Raw genomic sequence first — 26,158 nt, 5'->3', positions numbered from 1 at the left:
CACAGCTGTGTACCAGGGTTTGGTGAGACCTGGAGCCAGGTAAGTGGCCCCCTAACAAGCTGTGGCTCTTGAGGAATGACACTGCCAAAACCATGCCCAGAAGGAAGAGGGAGGGATACCCCAACTGCCATGTCCTTCTAACCTCTGATTTCCTGCCCATGCCTCCCATTGGCCTAATCCAACCAGAAGACTGATGGCACAGTAGCCCAGGTGATGCAATCTGTAAAGGTCAGCCTCCTGGACACAGAAGGATGTAGAGGAGAAAACGTGCACAGGAGGTTTGTTATGGACTGCATGTTTGCATCCTCCACTCCGCAATTTATATTGAAGCCCTAACCCCCAATATGATGGTATTTGGAGGTAATTGGATTTAGATGAAGTCATGAGGGTGGAACCCATGATGGGATTAATATCCTTAGAGCAAGAGAGATTAGTCTCTTCCTCCCATGGGAGGAAAAAGCAACTTTGTAAGTTAGGAAGAGGGCCCTCACCAGGAAGAAAATCTGCTAGCACCTTGACTTTGGACTTCCCAGCCTCCAGAACTGAGACATAAATGTCCATTGTTTAAGCTACCCAGTCTATAGTATTTTGTTATGCCAGCTGAAGTTGACTAAGACAAATCTCTAGTGGTAATTCCAGAATTATGGCGGGCTGAACAGGGAGATGGCATAGCAGAGAAATGGGAAGATTTGAATGAGATTTAGTAAGTCCATCCAACTACAGGACTTGTTTCCAAGGGGTGATGAGCACAGAAGTACTACAGACATGGTCCATAGAAGGGACCTCCTTTCCCCCTCCATGTGGGAACAGGAGAGCTCAGGAATATCTACCACCCTGTAGCACCTTCACTCCTCCTTAGGAGAGTAATGGTTAATGCAGTAGGTTAGAATCTGACATTCACAGGGCCATGCTTCTCTGATGGATAGGTACACGTATCAGTGCTCTTAGGCAGAATGACTTTCCCTCGCTCTCTTCTTTTCAACCAGCATCCACATCCTATGATGGCCTTGACCATGAGTAGAGTTAGTCAGCTGAGCCAGGGTCCCTCATATCCTCTGGCTGTATATCTCACCCAGTGATCCTGGGCATGTGCTTCTGCTCTATAGGCCAGCTCTCCCCTCTAAGGGTATAATGTTAGACTTGCAGGGTTGTAGGAGGGGAGGATGTTTGGGAATTTGATCATGGCTTAGACCCAAGTCACATTTTTTGGGCCACCAGCCCCAACAATAAAGTTTATAGCTTGATCTCGACTGAGATGTCCCTCGTGTTTACCTTTCAATTAGTTCTGAGATAAGACAGGAAATAGAGAAAATGAATATCTCCAAAGACATTAGCTGTGGGTTTTCCACACATGCTATGTGATACCAGAGTCATGTCGGCTTCTGACTGAACCTCCCAGAGGTTGAACATTTGTTCAACCAGCAAATGTTCACTGATGTCCTGCACAACAGGTAAGACTTCTGAATGGTAGTTGGGAAGCTGTCTTTTTATCCAAAAAGGAGAGCTACATTACCGGGGGCTGCCATTCTTTTCACAAAGTGTATCATCAAAGGGAAATGGTTGTGCTCCAAATCAGAGGCATGTGGTTACCAAATTATATATGACTAGAATCATAAAAGCAGCTGAGTGTTAAATACATATTTGTGTGTGTAATCACTTGGATATGCAAAGTTTACCTTATACCTGTTTTCCTTACTGCAATAGAGAGGATCTAATACAGGCCTCTATGGGGTATGGAACAGCACGGGCCCAGAGGAAGATCAACAAATAGTATAGACCAGAATGGAGAAAAAAATCCAGTAAGGGATGCAGCAATTGATGACACAAAGTTCATGCCATGCATCTGTAGCTTGAAATAATGTTTGTAAACTTAGCTTAATAAAATAGCCTACCAGCCACTTCAAATTTATCCATGCCTACTTATTCCAAAAATGATTGAGTATGCATATCATAAATTATTTGCAATTTGTAACAACCATTCTCTCTATAAAGTCTAAAGATCAAGAACCCTTTTAGTATTATTTGACAATTAAAGATGTTTAGTTCAGATATCTCAGCACCAGAACCTTCTCTGTAATGAAAGATGTGTATTTCTATCCCAGAGCATCACATTTAAATATTCAGAAGTAGCTGATCTATAAACACTGGGGATTAGTTACAAGAAGCTAGCAATACCAATGTCTTTGTCTTAGCATCTTTTTGTGAAGGAACTCAGACTAAGATCTGAGTGCATGTAGTTTATTTTGGATGTGATCCCAAGAAACTGGTTGGGGAGTGAGACAAGAAAGGGAGCATCCAACAAAGGCTACCTTACTCACCACTGTAGCTCCTGAAGCTTATTCCTGTTGAAGGATTCTGGGAGCCACAGTAGGAAACAAGCTTTAGAGTTATCCCACCCAAGAGGCAAGGGAGCCAACACCAACTCCCATCAGTCATTAGTTGAGGACTCCTAGTGTATGTGTTAATCAACTGTTGTAGGATAGACGAAGTCCTCAGGCTAAGAAGCAGGTGCTGGTGAACAGGAGTCAGGCCAGCATGCCCTGAAATAGAAGGGGCCGAAGAAGCCTGGGCAGGGTACCAGCAGTGTCTGCTACACGCAACCACAGACCTTTGGCCCTCTCTACCATTATTTAGAGGGCCTGGATGGAATGAGTGCCCTGGATGACACAGAAGGGCACTGGGTGATTATATTGGACCAGACCAGCAGGAGGACATAACACGCTGAGTATCCTGATATGAGTCAAGGACACTGCACTAGAGACTTTACGGCAAGATGTTACTGAGCATCTTACTTATATTCAAATGTATAAGAACTCAGGATTATGAAGAAACAGGAAGCTAGAGCCCTAGACACCCTGGTCTGAGCCTGGTCTCCTGTGGTCATATCTAAACAGTTCAGACCTGAGTGTCTCTTTTACAGAGGATTTCATGTGTTTGAAAGGATTCTTTCTCCTAAGCCTGTTATCTTAAAACTGTCTTGATTTCTCAAGCAAACCTCAATTCGTAATATTTGGAAGGAAGAGCCTCTTGGCTCCTTATGCACTTCACCCTCCCAGTTTCCCAATGCTGGATCCTAATCTAGAGAATCTGTTCCTTATAGTGCAAGTTAAATGAAACCAGCCTTAAAGGAATGCCCAAAGATTGGCAACAAAACAATGCTTCTCAAAGTGTGGTTCTGAGATCCACTGCCCCAAGAGCTGGAGGAACTTGTTTAAAAGGTGGATTTGGGGACTCCATTCCACACCCATTGAATCTGAATCTGAGTCTCTGAGAGGATAGCTGCACCTACTTTTTTAAGAAATCCCATTTTTGGCTATTGGGGCAATGTCATCTTTTCAATATGAAAAACAGCAAGTTTAACACATTACAGAAATCTCAAATGTAGGATAGAACAAAACCAAGTGTAGGGGTAGGGGAAGCAACAGCAAAAGGAAGATATGAGATGTTGCAGAAAAGATGGAGGAGGGTTCCCCTCTCCTCTGGGGATTGATTCAAACACTGATGTGGCAGTATACACTGTTGCACATAGTCAGGGATGTTAATTCTTTTTCAGGGGTAAGAAAAGGTGGGGATTAGGACATTTCTGGAGGCTTAGGGACCAAGGATGGTCTCTTTTCCCCACTTGATCCCTTTCTCTGATCTGTGATGTACTTGAAGAGCTTCTGGATGACCGTGTTGTTGACAATACCAGTGAATGACATTTTTAGGCCACGAGATGGGATGTCAGACTGGAATGGATCTCCAACAACATCAAGAACAAAGTAGCTGCTGTTCTTATTTTGCATGTTCAGCATTTCCTCATTGACCTCCTTCATGGATATCTGACCACTGAAGACAGCAGCCATGGTGAAGTATCAGCCATGGTGGGGTTCACAGGCTACCATCATGTTCTAGGTATCGAAGACATGTTGGGTGAATTCAGACACTGTGAGAGCTCAATACTGCTGGCCTCCTGCTGGTGAGAGGGGAAGAGCCAGGCATAAAGAAATGGAGATGTGGGAAGGGGACTATGTTGACTGCCAACTTGTGGAGGTCGTCATTGAGCTAGCCAGGGAAGCAGAGGCAGGTGATGACACTGTTCATGGTGGCTGAGACGAGGGTGTTCATATCCCTGTAGGTTGGTGTGGTCCACTTCAGAGTGCAGGAGCAGATGTTATACAGGGCTTCGTTATCAATGGAATACGTCTTGTCAGTGTTCTCTACCAACTGATGGACAGAGAGGGTGGCACTGAGGGCTCAATCTTTGTGTCACTTTGGGTGAAGGCACTACACTGAAGATGTTCACAATGTAATCAGGGTACTCCTTGCAGATCTTGCTAATGAGAGCGCCCATTCCAGAGCCTGTGCCCCTGCCCAGTGAGTGGGTCACCTAGAAGACCTGCAGGCAGTCACAGTTCTCTGCCTACTTCCATACTGAAAGAGAGAAAGAAAAGAAAATTATTATGATTGCCTAGAATTGCTGTTTAAGCTGAAATAGGCTTTTGATAACAACACCCCCCACCCCCGAAGTTGAAGTTAAAGAATATTAACTGCTTCTCTGTGAAACATTAACCATATCTCTGCTCTGCATATTTTGTAAGCTCTGTAATTTCCTGTTTTTCTTGCTGCGTAGTGCAAGGTCACAAGACAGATAAGTGCGAGCTGCCAAACATGTTTTCCTTTTCTAAGATTTAAGACCTGTCACATGATTAATGGCTTTTGTTCTCACTTCTGTAAGCCCACTTTCTGCTTCATGTTTTTCCTGCCTCGAGATGCTTAAAAGGGCCTGTCCCTCTTTGTTCAGGGCTGGGACTTTCTGGATGCGAGTCCACTGAGCCGGTGTACACCTTAATCCTCCTGTAACCCTATCGGTCTCTCCAGTTCTGATTTCCTGATACATTTTCTGAGGGCTCGTCCAGGATTGGAGATGGCAGATTTTGTCTCCTTTGCCTGTGGGATTAGAGCCCGGGCTGGGGGAGACACAAGACCCTAGGCACCAATGGGAGAACTTCAGCCCAGAGAGGAGATTGGTTTTCCCACATCCCGGTGCCCTTCCCTGACAGTGCAACAGAACCAGAAAAGGGGCTGCAGGATGATTCCAGGAGCAGCATGCATTCTTCAGAAACACAGTGAGGTTTGGGGCCCCAAGACAGGACCCCTCCCATAAGGACAGAAGGGGAGACTGATTGCCTCCCAGGGTGTAACTACTAGTTTGGCCCAGAGGGGCTGAGGGCAGAGAAGGTGGCTCACCAATTTGGATGAAGCTTATACCCCCACCGACACAGGATGTGAGAGACTCGCTAAGTTGACTTAGGAAAGGAAACTAAAACTGAAGGTAGTGAGAGTGGCTCACCACTCTAATTAAGGAACAGGTACTGGGGAGTGAGGAGGTGTGTGAAAGTGTGTGAAAGAGACAGTTCCAGGAGGGACCAATGCGGGGCATGATGTGGGGAGGCACAGATCTCTTAGTGTTGACATTGTGCTCCAAAGCAAGTGTGTGACTGACCAGGCCTAGGGTGATCCACATATGGTTGATAGGAGCTGCCTTATGACTGCAGCAGTTGTAACAGGAATAAGGTACTCTCCCAGCTAAGTGGTGCCTGAAACTCCCATAATAGGAACCAGTCTGGTCAGGCCAGCACAAAAGGCTGAGTAAGTGTGCATTGTAAAGGGAGGAATGGGAGGAAAATTGTCAAAACGCACTCCATTGGAGTGTATGTTAAAGAATTTTAAGAAAGGTTTTGGAGGAGATTATGGAGTTAAACTGACCCCCAAAAGGTTGAGAACTCTGTGAATTAGAAGGACCTTCTTTTAATACAGGGTGGCCAGCTGAAGGAACAATAGATAGGGAAGCAATTGGCCATGTATTTGGGTGGTAAGTGGGGTCAAGGACAGCCTTGGCATCCAGATCAATTTACATACATTGACTCCTGGTTAAACGTGGTCCAGACTTGCCCCAAATGGCTCTACAGCCTTGTTTGGGAAACTATTGTAAAGCCTTGGTGGCCTGGGCTGAGCTTAAGGTGGTAGAAAAGCCAATTATGCCAGGGACCTCAGAGGAAAAGAAAAAGTAACAGGAGAGCCAGGAAAAGCCAGTCCTACAAGCACCTCCCAGAGGAAAGAGTTTCCTCCCCGTTATGTTCCAATATACCTGTCCTTGTCAGGGCTAGGACAGGGTACACAGCAAATTGCCCTTGAGGAGTCAGGCTCAGAGGAAAGCAAGTCTCAAGCATCTCCCCACAGGGGAGAGCCTGAACCCCTGCCCAAGAAAGCTAAAGAGGAAAAGCAAGGCGATGTAGCAAGCCACCTCCAGTCTGGCCACACCCAAGCCTTACAAATACCCCTCTGTGAGACTTGAGCACAAACTTATAATGAGCAAGGCCAGGTTGGGGGAAGACCATGGATTTTCATCTACCAGCCCTTCTCTATGACAGACAACCTAAATTGGAAACAACATCCTCCCTCCCATACAGAGAAGCCCCAGGCTCTCATAGACTTGATGAGGTCCATTTTTCTGACTCATAACCCCACCTGGCCAGACTGCCAGCAGCTCCTTCTGACACTGCTTAATACAGAAGAGCACTGGAGAGTGACCCAAGCAGCTCTCCAGTGGTTAGAGAACAATGTGCCAGATGGCACAAATGATGTCCGGCGTTATGCCCAGGAGTGGTTCCCAGAGACAGATCCTAACTGGGACCCAAATGAGGCAGGGGAGCTCCAACACCTGAAAAGGTACCGAGAAACACTCTTAAATGGAATGAAAGCCGGTGGGAAGAAGGCCATGACAATAGGAAAGATTTCAGAGGTCCTACAAAAAGCTAATGAAAGCCCAAGTCAGTTCTACAAGAGGCTCTGTAAGGCATACTAGCTCTATACTCTATTTGATCTGGAGGCTGTTGAAAATCAGTACATGGTGAGTACCTCATTTGCTGTCCAGGTACAAGGTGACATTAACCTTCAAAAATTGGAAGGTTTCGCAGGCATAAATGCTACTGAGCTTATAGAGGTGGCTACCGAGGTGTATGTCAACTGTGAGCAAGAGGAAAAGGAAACTGAGCAGAGGCTTAAGAAAAAGTCCGAGCTATTGGTGGCAGCCCTGGTTGAAAGAGAGACTGGCATTGTGAGGGGCCACAGTCGTGGTCATGGAAGAGGTCAGGCTAGACCAAGATTTGAAGGCTGGATTAGGCTGGAGAGGGATCAATGTGCACTGTGCAAAAAGGACACCGGAAGGATGAATGTCCAGAAAAAGATAAAGGAAATAGCTGTGAACAGGGAATTCGGCTAGAGCCACCAGCTGCCAGCCATTGTGTTCCAAAACCAGATGCTGACCTGATCAGCCTAGCAAAGGCTGCAGGCTATGAGGACTGAGGCAGACCAGGCTCCATCTCTTCAGGCCCCCAGAGGAGCCTGTGGTCTCAGTAGAGGTAGGAGACCAACAGATGGACTTTATGGTAGATACAGGAGCTGAACACTCAGTAGTGGCCTGACCCATAGGGCCACTATCCAAGAATTATACAACTATTATTGGGGCAACTGGAATCACTGAAAAATAGGCCTTTCTGTCAAGGAGGTGCATTACTGGAGGGTGGGAAGTCAGCATGAATTTCTATACCTCCCAAAATGCCCAGTCCCCTTGCTAGAAAGAGACTTACTCCAAAAACTACAGGCACAAATTTCCTTCAGGCCATAAGAAAACATGTCCTTAAACTTCAGTCAGCCAAAGGCTGTGGTGTTAACCCTCACACTCCCAAAGGCCAAGGAGTGGAGGCTATATGCAGAAGCACCACTTAAGCCAGGACTGTCAGAACCTCTTGAAATATATGGGCTAATTACTAAAATACCTGGAGTGTGGGCAAAGGACAACCCGCCTGGGCTGGCTGTAAAGCAGGCACTAGTCCTAGTAGAGCTAAAACCGGGAGCCTCCCCAATATGAGTTTGCCAATACCCAATTTTCATAGAAGCCATCGGAGGTGTTCAAAAGCACATAGACTAGCTTTTCAAGCATGGAATCATAGTTAAATGCAGATCACCTTGGAACATTCCTTTATTGCCAGTGCAGAAGCCATCTGGTAAATATAAGCCAGTGTAGAATTTGCATGCTATAAACCAGGTCATGGGGATAATCCACCCAGTAGTGCCCAACCCATACACCTTAATGGGAAAAATACCAGCTAGTGCAACCTGGCTTATTTGCTTAGACCTAAAAAAAATACATTCTTTTGTCTCCAGCTAGCACCAATAAGCCAGCCTATCTTTTCATTTCATTGGGATGAAACACAGCACACTTGGACAAGGCTCCCACAGGGGTTCAAGAATTCCCCTACGATCTTTGAAGAAGTGCTGGCATCAGATCTCAGCTTTTGTCCCACCTAATGACAAATGCATCCTGCTGCAGTGCATAGACAATCTCCTATTTGCAGCCCCAACTTGAGTGGACTGCCTACAGGGCACCAAGAAACCCCTCCACATTTTGTGGAAAGCAGAATATAAAGTATCTAAGAAAAAGGCACAAATCTGTTCAGAAGGAGTCAAATATCTAGGTTTTGAAATAAGTCATGGGAAACATGAACTTGGCAGCGAATGAAAGCGGGCTGTGTGACTTCCCATCCCAACCACCCAGCATCAAATAAATTTTTAAGAGCAGCAGGTTTTTGCTCCATTTGGATTCCAAACTTCTCACTTATGGCAAAACCCCTATATAAAGCCACAAAGTGGGGGAAAAGGGGAGCCCTCCTTTGGGAGGCGGACCAAAAAAGGCTTTTAAGAAAATCAAAAAGGCCTTGATTCAGTCCCCAGGGTTAGGACTGCCAGATCAAACCAAGCGCTTCTTTCTGTATGTCCATGAATGGAAAGGAATGGCTATAGGGGTCCTAACTCAAATTATGCGGTCATGGCAGCGACCTGTGGCATACTTATCTAAACAACTAGACCCATTGGCACTAGGCTGGCCTCCTTGTTTCAAAGCTTTAGCCACCACAGCTTTGCTGGCACAAGAGGCTAACAAATTGGCCCTAGGACAAAAATTGATTATTCAAGTGCTACACACAGTTATCACCTTAATGGATCAGAGAGAACATCATTAGGTATCATCAAACCCAAGAATGACTAGATATCAAGGACCATTATGTGAAAATCCTCACATAATGATAGAGACTGTAAATACACTAAACCTAGCTACTCTGCTGCCCATAGACCAAAAGACCCCCTACCTCAGCATTACTGTGTGGACATAGTAGATGAGGTATTCTCTAACTGAAGAGACTTAAAAGACCAGCCCCTTGGTGGCCCAGATGTTGAGTACTTCATGGATGGAAGCAGATTTGTCTCAGAAGGGGTCCGGTGAGCTGCGTATACAGTACTGACATGGGATTCAGTGGTAGAGGCACAGCCTCTACCTTCCGGGACTTCAGCTCAAAAAGCAGAACTGATAGCTTTAACAAGGGCCCTGCTGTTAGCCAAAGGAAAAGTGGTCAATATTTATACTGACTCTATGCCTTTGCCACATTACATGCCCATGGAGCTATGTATTTTTTAAAAAACTAAGAAAAGCATAACCACAAAAAAGGACACAAACATAAAAAACGATATAGATATAGGAGACTGAAAAAATGAATGACCTCCTGAGAGAATTAAGTATTATGACCCAGCCATCTGGGCAGAGGATGAAACATGGGGCTACTGTACCCCATTTATGTGATAAATTTTATCATATGGTTACAGGCTGTTCTTGAAGTTATAACCAATGAAACATCAAGGGCCTTGAATTTGCTGGCCATGCAAGCCACACAGATGAGAAATGCCCTTTATCAAAACAGTTTAGCACTAAACTACCTCCTGGCCTCAGAAGGAGGAGTATGTGGGAAGTTAACTTAAATTGCTGTCTAGAAATTGATGATAATGGACAAGCTGTCATGGAAATAACTGCTGGGATGCAGAAATTAGCTCATGTTCCAGTCCAAACCTGGAAAGGTTGGTCTCCAGACTCCCTTTTCAGAGGATGGTTTTCATCTTTTGATGGATTAAAACCTTAATAGGAGGGTTTGTCCTTATCCTTGGCAGACGCCTAACTCTCCCTTGTCTTCTGCCTCTTCTAATCGGAAGTATACAGTCAACTACAGAAGCAATTGTGGCCAGACATACTACCACCCAAATAATGGCCTTAACTAAATATCAGCCTCTACCCAAGGAGAAATATGTGCCAACCCAGGAAGAAACAAATGATAGTGGTGCCTTCTATTAAAATCCATTTATAAAAGGCACCAAAGAGGGGAATGAAATAGAGAAAATTATTATGATTACCTAAAATTGCTGTTTAAAGTTAGGCTGAAATAGGTTTTTGGTGACCAGCATCCCCCCTCCCCCAACCCACCAACCAAAGTTGAAGTTAAAGAATATTAACTGCCTCTCTCTGAAACATTAACCATATCTCTGCTCTGCTTATTTTGTAAGTTCTGTAAGTTCCTGTTTTTCTCGCTGAGCAGCTGCAAGGTCACAAGACAGATAAGCATGAGCTGCAAAACATGTTTTCATTTTCTAAGATGTAAGACCTGTCACATGATGATTAACTACTTTTGTTCTTGCTTCTGTAAGCCCGCTTCCTGCTTCACATTTTTCTCGCCTCAAACACTCAAAAGGGTCTGTCTGTCTTTGTTCGGGGCTCAGACTTTCTGGATGGGAGTCCCCTGAGCCATTGTACACCTTAATAAATCCTCCTGTAACCCTATCGATCTCTCCAGTTCTGATTTCCCGCTACAGTACCACATCCAGGACAGAATCAACCAGCTCAGCCCCTTCTGTGTAGTGACCTTTTGGCCCAGTTGTTGCCAGCCCCAGACTGACCAGAAACAAAGTTGTCTCATCTAAAGATCTGGCCAAACGGACCTCAGCAAACACAGTCCATGGTCCCAGGTTCTAGATCCACCAGGATGGCACAAAGAACGTATTTGCCACCTGTTGCTTCATTGTAATACATAGAGATGCAGTCCAGCTGCAGGTCACTGTCCCCACGGTAGGTGATGGTGGGGTCAATGCCATGTTCATCACGGATCACTTCCCAGAATTTTGCACTGATCTGGTTGCCACAGTGACTGGCCTGGATATGCACGATTTCCCTCATGGTTAAAATTTAATTTTTTGTTCACCTCAAGGTATCTATGGGGCAAGAAAACATGTAATTTTTTTCTCTGCTGGTCGCAGGTTGGAAGGCTGGAATGTGCCCCAGAGGCTGGAACAGCAAGGTGAGAACACAGTGGCAGGAAGTTTGAGAGGGAGAAAGCAGCTGCACCTTTAAGAAGCAACCTAGATGATTTTAACACATGACCTAGACTTGTGGTTCTCAAATTTTGCTACACATTTGAATCACTTGGAGCACTCCTGAAATTCCCAATGTAAGGGCCACACCCAAAGCCAATTAAACCTTCTGGCTAATGTCCAGATCTCACTCCTGGATTCTGGCTTAAGACTCCCCAAGTGACTTCAGTGTTCAGCCAACTTTGAGAACTAGTGACCTATAGCTAGTAAAGATAAAGCGGTTACATGATTGACTTTGAGAACCTGGGTTTTCTCAGACATTAAAGAATTGTTAAAAACAGACCCTTGTTTCCTTCTGGCCTTAGAAATCTTAGACAAGATTTTCAATTTACAGGTGAGGAAGCTGAGTCCTAAAAGGTAAAAATGAAGTGGACAGACAGCTAATTAAACTGATATTTCTTTTTTTATTCAATATAATAATTGTTCTTAAAAGTTTAGTGCCAATATTCAGTGTTTAAGTCATTGTCAAATAGAAAATCAGATTTATGTTACCCTAATATTCCGAGCATCTCCATTGCAAGATTTAAAAAGTATTTTTAGGCTGGGCATGGTGGCTTATTAGCCAGGCATGGCTGTGCATGCCTGTAATCCCAGCTACTCGGGAGGCTGAGGCAGAAGAATTGCTTGAATGCAGGAGGTGCGTGCGGAGGTTGCAGTGAGCCAAGATAGCACCACTGCACTCCAGCCTGGGTTGACAGAGCAAGACTCTCAAAAAATAGAGTATTTTTAAGATTTTATTCTTGTACATTTTTCTCTTAATTTCTAAAAACATTTTAATATTTCAATGTCCTGACTAATCTCCTTAAACAATAACAGACCTTTTGGCAAAAATTTGAAAAGACATATAAAATCCACAAATAAGAGTTAAGTCCTCCAAACCATAAAATAATAAAGCCACAGGCTTCTAATAATGAGCAAAATAAACACACAAAATTTTGCATATACATACGTAGTACAAGGCTGAAGTATTTTGACATTTATCTCAACATTTGCAAGTATATAAAATATTGGAAGCCCTGGCCAGGGCAATCAGGCAAGATAAAAGGCATCCAAATATAATAGGAAGAGAGAACATCAAACTAACCCCATATGCAGATGATATTCTGTATCTAGAAAACCCCACAGTTTCAGCCCAAAAACTCCTTGAGCACATAAACAACTTTAAAGTTTTGGGATATAATATCAATGTACAGAAATCAGCAGCATTCAGTTACCCTGATAACACCCAAGCCAAGAACCAAATCAGGAATGAAATCCTGTTCGCAACTGCTACAAGGAGAATAAAATACCTAGGAAGACAGCTAGCCAGGGAGGTGAAAGAGCTCTACAATGGAGAACCACAAAACACTGTTCAAAGAAATCAGATGACACAAATTGAAGAACATGCTCAGGGACAGAAAGAATCCATATTGTTAAAATGGCCATACTGCCCAAAGCAATTTAAAGATTTGATACTATTATCAATCTACTAATGACATTCTTGACAGAACTAGAAAAAACTATTATAAAAGTCGTATGGAACCAAAAAGAGCCTGAATAGTCAAGGCAGTCCTAAGCAAAAAGGACAATGCTGAAAGCATCATGCTATCTGACTTCAAACTATGCCAAGCTACAGTAACCAAAACAGCATGGTACTGGTACAAAAATGGACACATAGACCAATGGAATGGAATATAGAGCCCAGAAATAAGGCCACACACCTACAACCATCTTATCTTTGACAAAACTGACAAAAACAAGCAATGGTGAAAGGACTTCCTATTCAATAAATGATGCTGGGATAACTGGCTGGCCACATGCAGAAAATTGAAACCGAACCTCCTTCCCTACACCATATATAAAAATCAACTCCATATATAAAAACTCAAGATGGATTACAGACCTAAATGTGAAACATAAAGCTATAAAAACTCCGTGAGATAACCTAGGAGATACCACCTTGGACATAGGAATGGGCAAAGATTTCATGACAAAATGCCAAAGCAATTACAACAAAAGCAAAAATCGAGAAGTGGGTCCTAATTAAAGAACCTCTGCACAGCAAAAGAAACTATCAACAGAGTAAGCAGGCAACCTATAGAATGGGAGAAAATATTTGCAAAGTATGCATCTGACAAAGATCTAATATCCAGAATCTACAAGGAACTTAAACATACAACCAAACAGCAAACAATCCCATTAATAAGTGGGCGAAGGAAAGAACACTTCTCAAAAGGCATACATGAAGCCAACAAGCATATGAAAAACTCTGTATCACTGATCATTAGAGAAATGCAAATCAAAACCACAATGAGATACCATCTCACACCAGTCAAAATGGCTTTTTTTGTGTGTGTGTGTGACAGGGTCTCTGTCGCCCAGGCTGGAGTGCAGTGGCATGATCTCAGCTCACTGCAGCCTCCGCCTCCTGGATTTAAGCAATTCTCCTGCCTCAGCCTCCCAAGTGGTTGGGATTACAGGCATGTGCCACCATGCCCAGCCAATTTTTGTATTTTTAGTAGAGATGGGGTTTCACCATGTTGGCCAGGCTGGTCTTGAACTCCTGACCTCAGGTGATCCACCTGCCTTGGCCTCTCAAAGTGCTGGGGTTATATGTGTGAGCCACTGCACCCAGCCTTCAGCATGGCTATTATTAAAAAGTCAAAAAATAACAGATGCTGGTGAGGTTGCAGAGAAAAGGGACTGCTTATACACTGCTGGTGGGAGTGTAAATTAGTTCAACCATTGTGGAAAGTGGTGTGGTGGTTCCTCGAAGAACTGAGGACAGAACTACCACTTGACCCAGCAATCCCATTACTGGATGTATACTCAAAGGAATATAAATTGTTCTACCATAAAGACACATGCACATGTATGTTCATTGCAGTAAAATTCACTATAGCAAAGACACGGAATCAACCTAAATGCCCATCAGTCATAGGCTAGATAAATAAAATGTGGTACATTTACACCATAGAATACTATGTAGCCATAAAAGGAGGAGATCGTGTCCTTTGCAGGAACATGGATGGAGCTGGAGGCCTTTATCCTTAGCAAGCTGACACAGGAACAGAAAACCAAATACCTCATCTTCTCATTTATAAGTGAGAGCTAAATCATAACATGGAAACATACAGGGGAACAACAGATACTAGGCCTTTCAGAAAGGGGAGGGTAGGAGGAGAGAGGTTAAGAAAAAACAACTCATATACTATGTTTAGCATCCAGGTGATCGAATAATCTGTACCCAAAACCCCAAAGTCACAAGTTTACCTATATAACATGCACATGTACCCATGAACCTAAAATAAAAGTTAAAATATTAAAAAAAAAAATTACTGACTATAATGCATACATTTTGGGATTTGTATGTTTATTACCATAGCTATGTATATTTTTCCCCACATGGAAATTAAAAAACTCTAGTTCACTTTTTTTTTTTTTTTTGAGAAGCTCATATACAATGGATTTGTCATAAGGTAACTCTCAATAAGTTTTTGTTTGCTTCCAGGAGACCTTGCTTATAGAAAATTGTTACAGTGAAATAACCTCAGTTATTTCCCTTCACTTCAGTGCATCACATCTTACCTGCAAATGAAGATGATCCCACTCCCAGGGAGGGGTGAGACCAACTCCTCCCTACAAGCAGCACAGACATGATTCTCCTCGTGTGCAATATGGCCACATTAGAAACCCAACAAAATCAGTATCATCCAATCAAATATACCAAGGAACCATAAATGGGTTTTAGTATTGGTATCTCGTTTTCAACTTCAGATTTTAGAAAATTAACATGAAAGAAAAAACACCTTTTTAAAAAGAAAATTACAGGCTTCTTATAGGAACTGTTCGCCAAAATGTAGAGGTGACTGGGTTGTGCTGAAACCAACCATTGCTTAGTTTGATTTTTCCTGGTGCCAAGAATTGTTTGCTTCGTGTATTATAAATTCTTATTTTTCTTTATGCTTCAAACCTCCCAGGAAAAAAAAATTACTCAAGGTGAGTCTGTATTCTTTCCATAACACAGGATTGGCCTACCTTAAAGGAAACCCTCACTTGGGACATTGTTTGTAGAAACACTGAAGCAGGCAGGGCAAGGCATTCTTGCAAGAATACAGCACTTTCGGCGTAAAGTGCTGCTTTTCTGAAACCATCTCCCAATTCTGGCTCCTATACTCTACCATGCAATGAGAGGGCTGATCTCTCAGACATATGCCTGTGACTTGGAGCGGACCAGGTTGGAGACTCAGGACAGGTGGCTGGAAGCCTAGAACTATATGGCCAGTATGTGCTCCTGGTAAGATGTAAAAGTTATTTCAGTTCTATGCTACTTTATTCTAGAATCTCATGTTTATTAGCTTCATTTTCCTCCTCCTCTGATTTCCTAGGCAATGGGGTCTGTGTGAACAAAGGTCCAGTCAGGAAAATAAACACTCCAGGTACTTCAAGATGGGGGATTAAACTTGGGGTGGGTCTCAGCTGCTTTGCTTCTGGGGACTTACGGTGGGAGGGGGGAGGCGGTGGTAGCGCATGCCACCTCCTGAGGTATGCACCCAGGGCATGTACACTAGGTTTTCCATCCTAGAGATACCCAAGTTCCTGGATGCTAGCAGGAAGGGGAAGAAGAAAATCCTCCTCTCCAACTCCAGAAGAGTTCTCCTAGGCCCAGAGGCTCAAAAGCCTTGCTCTGTGTATCAGTGTCTTCTGAAGAGCAGGTCTGACCTCTCTCTCTCTGTTGAGGCTGGACAGGACTTAGACCTCAGACTACCTTTGTTACACTTTCTTCCTGAAGAAGACCTCAGACTACCTTTGTTACTTTCTTTCCAACCCAACCAAAATTGCTCCCCCAAATTACAAAGTAAAAATTCCCATCCTGTATCTATGCATGTACATAGGTACATTTGGGAGAGACAGAGTGAGGCATTGTCTGTACAATGGGCAAGGCCCAGCTCAAGCAACAACAAAAACGATACAGAAAAGATCAGTATTAGTATAGGTATATATAAAAATGAAAATCTCAAACTGCCTTCCCTTATCATAGATCTGTTTACATGCCCATTTTCTTCCTATTCTCTTGACCCCCAGCACCTAAAATAGTTAAGCGGGCCATGCTTACTAGTCCCCAAGGCCATACCTCCCAATCCCAGATGCATAGCCAAGAGGCTGAATGTTGCTTCAAGCTCCAGTACAATAAAGCCATCAGAAGCTTGGGAAGGTCCCAGGATTCAAAGAGCCATTGGCGTTTTATTAGTTATCTATTGCTATGAAAGAAAATCCTTCAACGTTTAACAGGTTAAAACAACAATCACTGTGTACCCCATAAATATGTATAATTGTGTCCATTTAAAAAGTTTTGTTTTTTCAGTTTCTAAGGATCAGAACTTCAGGAATAGCTTAGTTTGGTCGTGGCTCTAGAGGCTGCAGTCATGCTGTGACTGGGACCGGACCTCAAGCATCCAGGCCTGGAGGATCTGTTCCAAGCTCACTCACATGGTTGTTGTCAGGCCAATGATCCAAGAGGGAGAGAGAACCCAAAACTGAAGCTGCAGCATCTTTTATAACCTAATTTCATAAGTGGAGTGCCATCACTTCTGCTGCATATTGGGGTTGCAGAACCAACCCCTGGTACAAAGCAAGAGGGGACTACACAAGAGCCTAAATACCAGTAAGTGGGGATCATTGAGGACCATCTTGAAAGCTGGCTGTCATGTCCTCTGATACCTCCTACCCAGCTTTTGCAAAGAGTAATACCAGAGCAGGGAGGTCCTATTCCACTTAATCAGCAGTAATTGCTTTTCATTCAGTTCCTGTTCCTTATCCTCCTCCAAGGATCATTGTGAACTGAAGGGATAACTGATATTCTTGGATCCCATGGAAATACCACTGAATGCTATAACTACAATCATGGCAGATCAAGTGAGTACATGTGTAGAATTTGGGAGTTAAGCACTATATTGGAAAGTTGAAGTCTCTGATGTAGAGCTGGTCTAGGATCATAAATTGAGTTTGGATCTTGGCCTGCATTGGAATTTTTAGGGTCAGGGGAGTCTCACTCTGGGACATTAGACTGGAAGTGGCTACACCTACAATGAGGCCTTGCATGCTAACCTCATTCCAGATAGAGAAGGGCAGGGCTCTCATCTGGGCCACAGCAAGTGTAATTCAAAAGAAGTCCTTTAATCTTTGGTGGACGTAATGGCTTTTTGCTATCACAACTCCTCCTCCCTCCTCTCAAAAAAATATATATTCTCAAATGCTGCTCAGGAATTTTTTGCTTCTCCAGGGGAGGTATAGTTCTGATGTTGCAAGCAACATAGCAGAGGAAAGGGATTTTTATGCTTCCTCTGGAGTAGTAAAATCAACCAAGGCCTAGGGAATCCAAAGGCTAAAGTAAGATGAGATTTTGCAGCATGTGGAGTAGAGGTCCTGATGTATTTCACTGGGTTTTTGAAGCATGAACTAGGGGCAGTCTAAGATACCAGAAAAAGTCAAAGGTGTTTTTCCTATTCCTTTACTCAACAATCAACACAGAATACTTCACCTCTGGTCACTACAATGTGTGGGGATTTCTCCTCACACAAAACTAGTCAATTATCCAGCAGACACAGGCTGGGTGTCCTTTAATTCAATTCTGATGCTATCTATCTGGAGATAGCATCAGATACCACAGGCTGAGGGCTCAGTCCCACAAGACTGCCCCCCACTTCAGGTATCAGCTGCAAGTAGTAGGTTGCTGCCTACACTTCTGACCAACTGGCTATGTAGCAGGAGTTCTCATAATCCCCTCCTTGGAGTTGATTAATTTTCTAGAGTGGCTCATAGAACTCAGGGAAACACTTACATTTGCCCATTTATTATAAAGGATATTACACAGGGTACAGGTGAACAGTCAGATGGAAGAGACACACAAGGTAAGGCATGTGGGAAGGAGCTTCCATGCCCTCTCTGGGCAACATCTTCCAGGCACCCTCATGTGTTGAGTTTAGCTATCCAAAAGCTCCCTGAACTTAGTCCTTCTGGGTTGTTATGGAGGCTTCTTTGCAAAGGCACGATTTATTACATCATTGTCCATTGGTGATCAACTCAACCTTCAGCCACATTTCCCTCTCAGGAGGCTGGAGATGGAGCTAAAAGTTCCAACCCTCTAATCCTGTCATGGTCTTTCCAGTGACCAGCTCCCAACCTTGAAGCTACTTAAGTGACTCAGCCATCGGTCATCTCATTAGTATACCAAAGATGCTCCAGAAACTCTGGAGGTTCCAAGGATTTTAGAAGCTATAGATGTGTATGTATATGTCTGGAAACTGAGAAAGAGAGCTAAATATATATTTCACAGAATCACAGTTGGCTTCTACAGTTATTCAAGTTGGGCTTCTGAAAGGCTTAAGAGAAGCAAATGGTAAAGTTCAATGAGGTTACTGGACTTCCGCTATGTTAAAAAATATTTTATATCAGGATAGGCTAGATTGTACTGTAGTAACACAACCCCCAAATTTTGGTGGCTCAAAGGTTTATTTCTTTCTCATGCTTCATGTCCATAAGGGGTTGGCCTGAGTGTTCTGCTCATTATCACTCAGGCTGGTGAAGCATCCACCATTTTGAACTTGCCAGGTCATAATGCCCCTAACGAAAGAACACTCTGGAGAGCCTCCCACCAAAAACTAAATCCTCTGTCCCAAATAGACATTGTTTCCAGTCATTTCTGCTCATCATTTTGGACTTCATGAGTTATATGATCCAAACCAACCAGGAACCAGGAAATAGGTTGTTTTTTTTATTAATATGTGCCTTGAGTGAAGAAGGTGAATATTGGTGAACAGCATTGTTAAAGACCACAACTGGCATCCTATAAAAGTGAAGCCCAGATTTTCTCTTCTTTTGCTTTGTCTACTTCAGTTCGCCCAGATAGCACTGCATCTGTGTTAGTGTCTGTAGCTGGCAACAGCAATGTGAGGCTGGAGACGGTAATATATGCTGTGTTCTGGAAACATTATGCTTGTTTAGGAAATGCTATGGTTGTACCTAGATGGTATAGGTAGAACTGGTGCTATGACATCCATAGATTCTATCTACCATTTATTTGGAAGACTACCCTTAGGAAAAGTGGAACAGATGAGACTCAAGGTTGGAATTTAACAGTGAAAGTGCTAAAATAATTCCATCCCCTCCAGTGGAAGACATCCCAGGATGCTGCCATTGGAGAAGGGCCCACTCTTCCAAGGCTGCCTGGTGCCAGGTACTTAGGGAGTATGAAGTCAAGCCCCTGGCAGGGAAGAGAATGCAACTCAAATGGTTCAAAGGAAGAGGACTTAATGGAAGGATTTTCAGAAGTGTGGGCAGGATTAAGAGAATCAACAGGTTGTTGAGGCATCCAAGGCTAGCATCTGTAGGAACCTGGTAATCCCTTGAATCATAAGAGGAAATAGTGTTATCTTAGCTCATCAGAGCTAGAACTGAGGAATAGGGGCTGCTGACCAGATCTATGCTTATTCAAGTACAGAGCCACTGCCAGAAATACGGCCCAAAGCAGGAAGGAAGCTGGAAGAGAAATAGTTCATCATCTTTTCCCACCTGTCAATCTCCTATCATTGTCTCTCATTGGCTGAACCTGTTGAGAAAGAAGCCAGCTAGGAAGGGGGCTCCAGTGATGCACTTCACAGGCACCAGCTTCCTGGACAGAGAGGTGCAGGAAATGATCTGAGAAAGATGAGTGGGACTGGGGCTGGGGCTAGGGGAGTAAGCAGACTCAACACAGTGAGACTGTCCCTAGCTGAGGTTGAGCAAAATAAGAAAATTACAGTGACTTTTGGCCTTTAATTTATCTAGGATTTTAATTTTCCCAAGGGAAGGGAGATTTTATTTTCTCCATGGCAGCAAAGAAAGTGTTCATTACTGGAGCTTTAAATATCTGAGAGAATTTAATAAAAGGAGAAGATTCATATGGTTTGTTTGGGACATTTTTCACACTGAGCATTCTATGTGTGCTAGTTTAGGTGCCCACTGTTCTAGTGAACCGGGTTTATCCATGGCAGTCAACAATCTGAGTTAAGAAATAAAATTGACGGGTCAATATCTGACTATGAGCTTGGGCCAAATGTGTTGGTTTATCCATTTCAGAAGCTTCTAGATTAGAGCCAACAGAAGAACTGCCCATTTCTCTGGGCTCAGGAATTTATAAAAGTCAGTGGCACTAGGAAGCAGCCTTAAGTGTTTACCTTGAAGGGAGGAACTTGCCCAAGTGAAGGAGCAGGTCTCATTCCTGGTTGACTATAGCCTTGAGTGAGGACAATAAACCTGAGCTCACAGTTCTGATAAAACACAAAGCAGGTAAATGTTGATGAGGAAACACTTCCACCACTCCCACCAACCAACTCTCTCCTTCTTAATTTCTACTCAACACACAAGGAAGACCTGTTCCATCTATAGATATTGCTGAGATGTTGGTTGGGTCTCATTTACTAGTTGATGAAGGACTAGGCCTATAAGGGGGTTCCTGATTCAGTGCACTCATTCTGTCAACTGGAATGAGAGCTCTAGGAAGTTTTTCATGATCTTTATTATTTGAATGTCTTCATCAAATTCCTTCCTGCTTGCAGTTTGAAGCTCAGCTCTCTTTAGCTAAGTATCTTGGTTTCTAATCCATGGCCTTTGAGTGTGGAGGGTAGGTAGCAAGCTGTGCCAAAACCTCAAACCCCAGCCTTGTGTTTAATTCAGAGCTCTGTATTGAAGGTTACATGTCACTGACTGCTGTGGTTTGAATGTATCCCTCAAAGTTCATGTGTGGAAACTTAATCACCAATGCAACAGTGTTGGGAGGTAGGGTATAAACAGAGGTGGCTAGGTCCTCAGGGCTCTGCCCTCATGAATAAACTAATTCCATTATCAGAGTGAGTTTCTGATAAAATGAGTTATGCCCCCTTCTCTTCCTCTCTTTCCATGTGATGCCTTCTGGCATGGTATGATGTAACAAGGAGACCCTCACCAAATGCAAACCCTCAATCTTGGACTTGCCAGCCTCTAGAGCCGTAAGAAATGAGTTTCTTTTCCTAGTTACCGAACCCATAGTATTCTCTTATGGCAATACAAAATGGACTAAGACATTGATCTGTCAAGTAATAAAGAGACACTCTGAGTTCTGACTTCATTTTTTATAAATGTCTCTTGGGGAGCAGAGGACTAGACATCCACTATTCCTCACCCAGTGAAAAGAAAAACTTTTTCTTTTGGTAAGAGCACTTTCCTTTTGAAAAACTCTATTCTGACTTTAATCACTCAGTTTGAGTGAGATTGTCAATCACAGTCTATAAGGTGGGCATGTGACCCAAGATAAGCCAATCAGAGCAACAGTAATGATTGACCCTGCTTTGAGCATATGCTCATCTTTTGCCAGTGTCAGTCCTTGTTGTTGTTAAACTGAATTCTGGTTGGAAAGAGCCTTTACCTTTCCTGCAGTGAAGTTGGTAAGAGATGAGCATAAAGCAGCCAGGACCCCATCTCCCACCAGAGAGAGTCAGTCTTTCACAAGAAAGAAAGAATTTGACATTCAAAGCAATAGAAAAATCGGTGAGAATGTTCCAGAAAACATAACTGTCACTCATCCAGTCTTTCCCAGCTGTATCCATGCCCTCCCTGAGGCCAAAAACATTTCCTTTTTGTCTAGGGTAGACTTAATTGGATTTCTGTCACAAGCAACAGAGTCCTGACTGATTTAGTACAGAGGATGTGTGGTGGTTCTGGGTCCCTGGCCATCATACAACCTCTGACCTAAATCCTTCACAGTATAGATTAGGTAAAGGAATGCCACAAAGTCAACGGTGATCAAATCTCCATAAATAGGTCAGGTGATGCTTCCCAAAGAAGCAATGCCTATTAAAGGCATACGTTTTCAGAACCCCAAAAGCACCATGGGAGAATTTAAGGAGCTTCAAGTAACAGACAAGTAAAAATAAGGAAATTCTGCAGCATGAAAAATGTCTCACAAGCCATGTTATGGCATTTCAACTTTATCTCACAGGCGATGGGGAGCCACAGGGTCTACCATCCAAGACCCTTAACCTCTCTATTCCGTCAAAACAACTAATACGCCTCTGACTGGCACTTCTTGTTTTCAGTGGTAGAAGTAGAGATTAGAAGTTAAAAATAACTGGAAGCAGAATCTGAGCTCATTGCATTGTCCTTTGAAGTCTGAGGCAAGGGAGAATGGGACAGCGCTATTCCTTGGTGATCTTGAACCAAGTTACTGCCTCCCTGACCACCAACCCTACCCCTTACTCCCCACCCCCATCTTCTTATCTGTGACATTTCCCATTCAGCCCTTAAAAAAAAAAAAAAAAAAAAAAAAAAAAAGGTTCGTTGAGAAACCTTTGCTGACTCATGTACTAACCAACACTTCCACCTAGTGGGAACCTTTGGAAATCATCTCACAGGATCAACACCCCTCTTCCACGCCGCCCACTGCACAGATTCTATAAAAGACAGAAACGTCCCATTCTCTGCTTGGTCTCTCAGTGACTGTCTCTTTGACCCCAGTCTTCCACTGCCATGCACATGAACATAGTTCCCTACGTGGGAATAAGGCTTTGTAACCTGCAAGCAGTGCTCACATATCAGCCTCTGAGGCCCTCATCTAAAACAGTACATCCGTGCTTCCTCGCTCTGTTCGTCATCTTGGTGTAAACATAGGATGGCAATAGTGTCCAAACATGGCATTCCTCTGTATCTTTCGCTGTCTATTTTGAGTGGCCTTCAGCCCCCTCATATTCCTCCCTAGTAATTTTAGAAATTGCCAATGCCAGTTGACAACTCCAGTCATCTGGGTGACTGTAATATATGCCATGTTTATTTTTTATCAACTATATGTTCACTCACTGGAATGATGTGTTCTTTTGGCATTCATCCATAAATATTACAGCTCCTTGCTTAATGAGATACCAAAGCCCATGTAAGATACTGGAGGCACTGTTATCTATGCTGAAAAGGCCACCATCACCAGATGTCCTCTAGTGTCTGAGCTACTAGTGTCATTGTCAAGGGTATTGGCTATTACCATTATCAGGACATCATCCCTACCCACCGCCCCTACCGTCTCCCCTCACTATCAGCAGTTGTCATCAATTGGCTCTCTTACATATTCAATGTTCTATGAAGACAAAAGTTTTCTGCTCTACAGTCCAAAGGCTGATGAAATATTTCTACTGGAGAAAATTATTCCTACTTCTAATTCTACTTATTTCTATACCCCAACTTCTATCCACTTTTTTCAAACCCTAGGGTCAGAAGAACAATATTTCTATTGCAACTTTGGATGAAGTTCCAACAAAGTGAGTTGTGCTTCTTCTCTTTTCCAGTGCTTAATTCTGAGACATGGCCAGGTTTGAGGCTGGGTAGGAGAAAAACTAGAGAGCCAAGTCTCACTACTTTGTTCCTCACTTTGAGAAAAGGGCAGATGATTCAGGATCCTCTGATCTGGACTCTGGGCATCATTCTTGATGGATTTCTAGACCCAGGAATTGCCTTGGACATCATCCACTTGCTGTATGCTATGTTCAGCCTGGAACATAACTGAGGGAGGAGGATGGGGAGGGCAAGGAAGAGTGGGCAGAAGGGAGAAAGAGATAGAAACAAAAAGAATACAGTGAAAACTCCGTGAAAAAGTAGAAAGTGTCCATATTTTTCAGGTCGCTTGGTGGACATGATTTCCTGCCTTTCGTGTAATATGGAATCAAAATTGTTGAAATAGACTGATTTGGTCTCCCTTTAATTGTCAGGGGTGAAAGGGTAAAGGGATGTGTTTGTTTTGCCTTGGGTCTATATTTGGTCATGAATTTTGCAAGATTGCCAAGGATTATGTTTACTCTCTTGTTGGCTGAAGATTTCACCCTGTTTTTCTGAGAGGCTGGGCTTGTCTTTTCCACCCATCTCCTGGGGAAGAACATAGAAAAGCAGGGAGTTGAATGGCTTCTGCAGAGGCAAGACTTGAGCTGGCCTGAGAGGAGGCAAGGGCTCAGGTCCACAGAAGAAGGCCTGGCTTTCAATTCTCTACTTGCATCATGGTCCGTGCGTTAAATATTGCTAAGGTGCAGACTTCATGCACCCAGCAGAGGCCCTAGGACAGAGTAGGCATGCAATAAGAGCTTGCTGAATAGAACTGAACAGACAATGTCAAGGTTATGGGGAGATACCTAGAGGGTTAATCTGGATCTTCTATGCAAAACTGTAGGAACAATGAAGGAGGAAGCTATTTAGTAGTTGAAAAGAAATAGCAGAAACTGGAAAGTGCAAATTCAAAAATAAGTCCAGCAGAGACATTTAGAATAAGTCTAAAATCTTAGTATCAGAAATTGAGAATTTGAGGAAATCTAGTTGAACCTGCTATTACAACCAATAAAGTGGCCGCGTCTTGATCCTGCCACCAGTTTTTGGGCAACATCAGGCAAGTTTTTCTATCCTCCGGTGGCCTGATTTACATTGCCCAGGATCCTGTAAGAGGAAGGGAGGTGTCCCCTGTGGCAATGAATGGAGGGGGAAAGCATTGACTGTGACAGGAACAGGGCATAAGAATAACATGTTCTCACTGCAGCATTTGGGAAATACAAGGAACCAGAATAAAACTGTGTCCCCGGAGTCTGGTGGAAATAGGGTTTCTTCATTTACCAGTGGACTAATACTTTTTTGAGATAAGATCTTACTCTGTTGCCCAGGCTGGAGTGCAATGGCATGATTGCAGCTCACTAAAGCCTGACCACCATGGCTTAAGTGATCCTCCACCTCAGCTTCCCTAGTAGCTGGGACCATAGGCATGCACCACCATGCCTAATTTTTTCATTTGCAGAGATATGGGGTCTTGCAATGTTGCCCAGGCTGGTCTCAAATTCCTGGGCTCAAGCAATCTACCTGCCTCAGCCTCCCAAAGTACTGGGATTATGAGCATGAGCCACAGCACCCAGCTCACCAATGAATTATTGAGTTGTATGTGCCAAACTCAATACTGACCATGGAAAATAGATAGATGAGGAAAATGTAGTCACTGTTCTGAGAAAATTCATAATCACTCAATTGACTCATACTTCTTTTCTCTAGAATATCCAACTCCAGCATCCCTTTTACTACAAGTTCCTGTCTCCCATTCCTTCTGCTACACCCACTCATTGATTCCTTGACTCACCCCCACCACCACCCATCTCACAGCTCCCAGATTACTCAGCCTCCTTACCTCCCTACCTTCATATCTTCCTGCGAATCCATGGCCAGCTATATTCTTAACAACTTCCTCATATCCCTGATGACCTTGATCTTTCCAACTTGTCAAGTCCCAGTTTAAATGCAACCCATGCTTTTCATCCATTCCTTAAATATTCTTTAAATACCTGCCATGGGCCCCAGACACTCTTCTAGATGCTAAGGATACATTAGTGAGGAATAAAATTCCTCCTGGGGCTTGTGTTCTACAGGCAGTAGAAAATGTTCATATAAACAATAAATATATAGTAAAAAATATGCAATAAAATATCATAAGGGCCACGAAAACAAAGAAGAGTAATAAGAGGGGTCAGGGAAAGACTCTTTGACCTGAATGAAGTAAAAGAGTGAGCCAGGAGAATATCTTGAATAAGAAAACTCCAAGGGCCGGGCGGCCTGTAATCCTAGCACTCTGGGAGGCTGAGTCGGGTGGATCACGAGGTCAGGAGATCGAGACCATCCTGGCTAACACGGTGAAACCCCATCTCTACTAAAAATAGGAAAAATTAGCTGGGCATGGTGGTGGGCACCTGTATTCCCAGCTACTTGGGAGGCTGAGGCAGGAGAATGGCATGAACCTAGGAGGTGGAGCTTGCAGTGAGCTGAGATCACGCCACTGCACTCCAGCCTGGGCAACAGAGCGAAACTCCAT

At 43.5% G+C, this 26,158-nt stretch overlaps 1 pseudogene; it reads right to left on the bottom strand.

Moving 5' to 3' along the window:
- Positions 1 to 3,572: 3,572 nt before the first annotated feature.
- Positions 3,573 to 11,098, bottom strand: LOC100594801 (annotated as a pseudogene).
- Between the last annotated feature and the right edge of the window lie 15,060 nt (positions 11,099 to 26,158).

This window comes from Nomascus leucogenys, chromosome 17 (genome assembly GCF_006542625.1).
Source record: "Nomascus leucogenys isolate Asia chromosome 17, Asia_NLE_v1, whole genome shotgun sequence".
NCBI classification, from domain to species: Eukaryota; Metazoa; Chordata; class Mammalia; order Primates; family Hylobatidae; genus Nomascus; species Nomascus leucogenys.
This window is presented reverse-complemented; position numbering and strand designations above follow the sequence as displayed.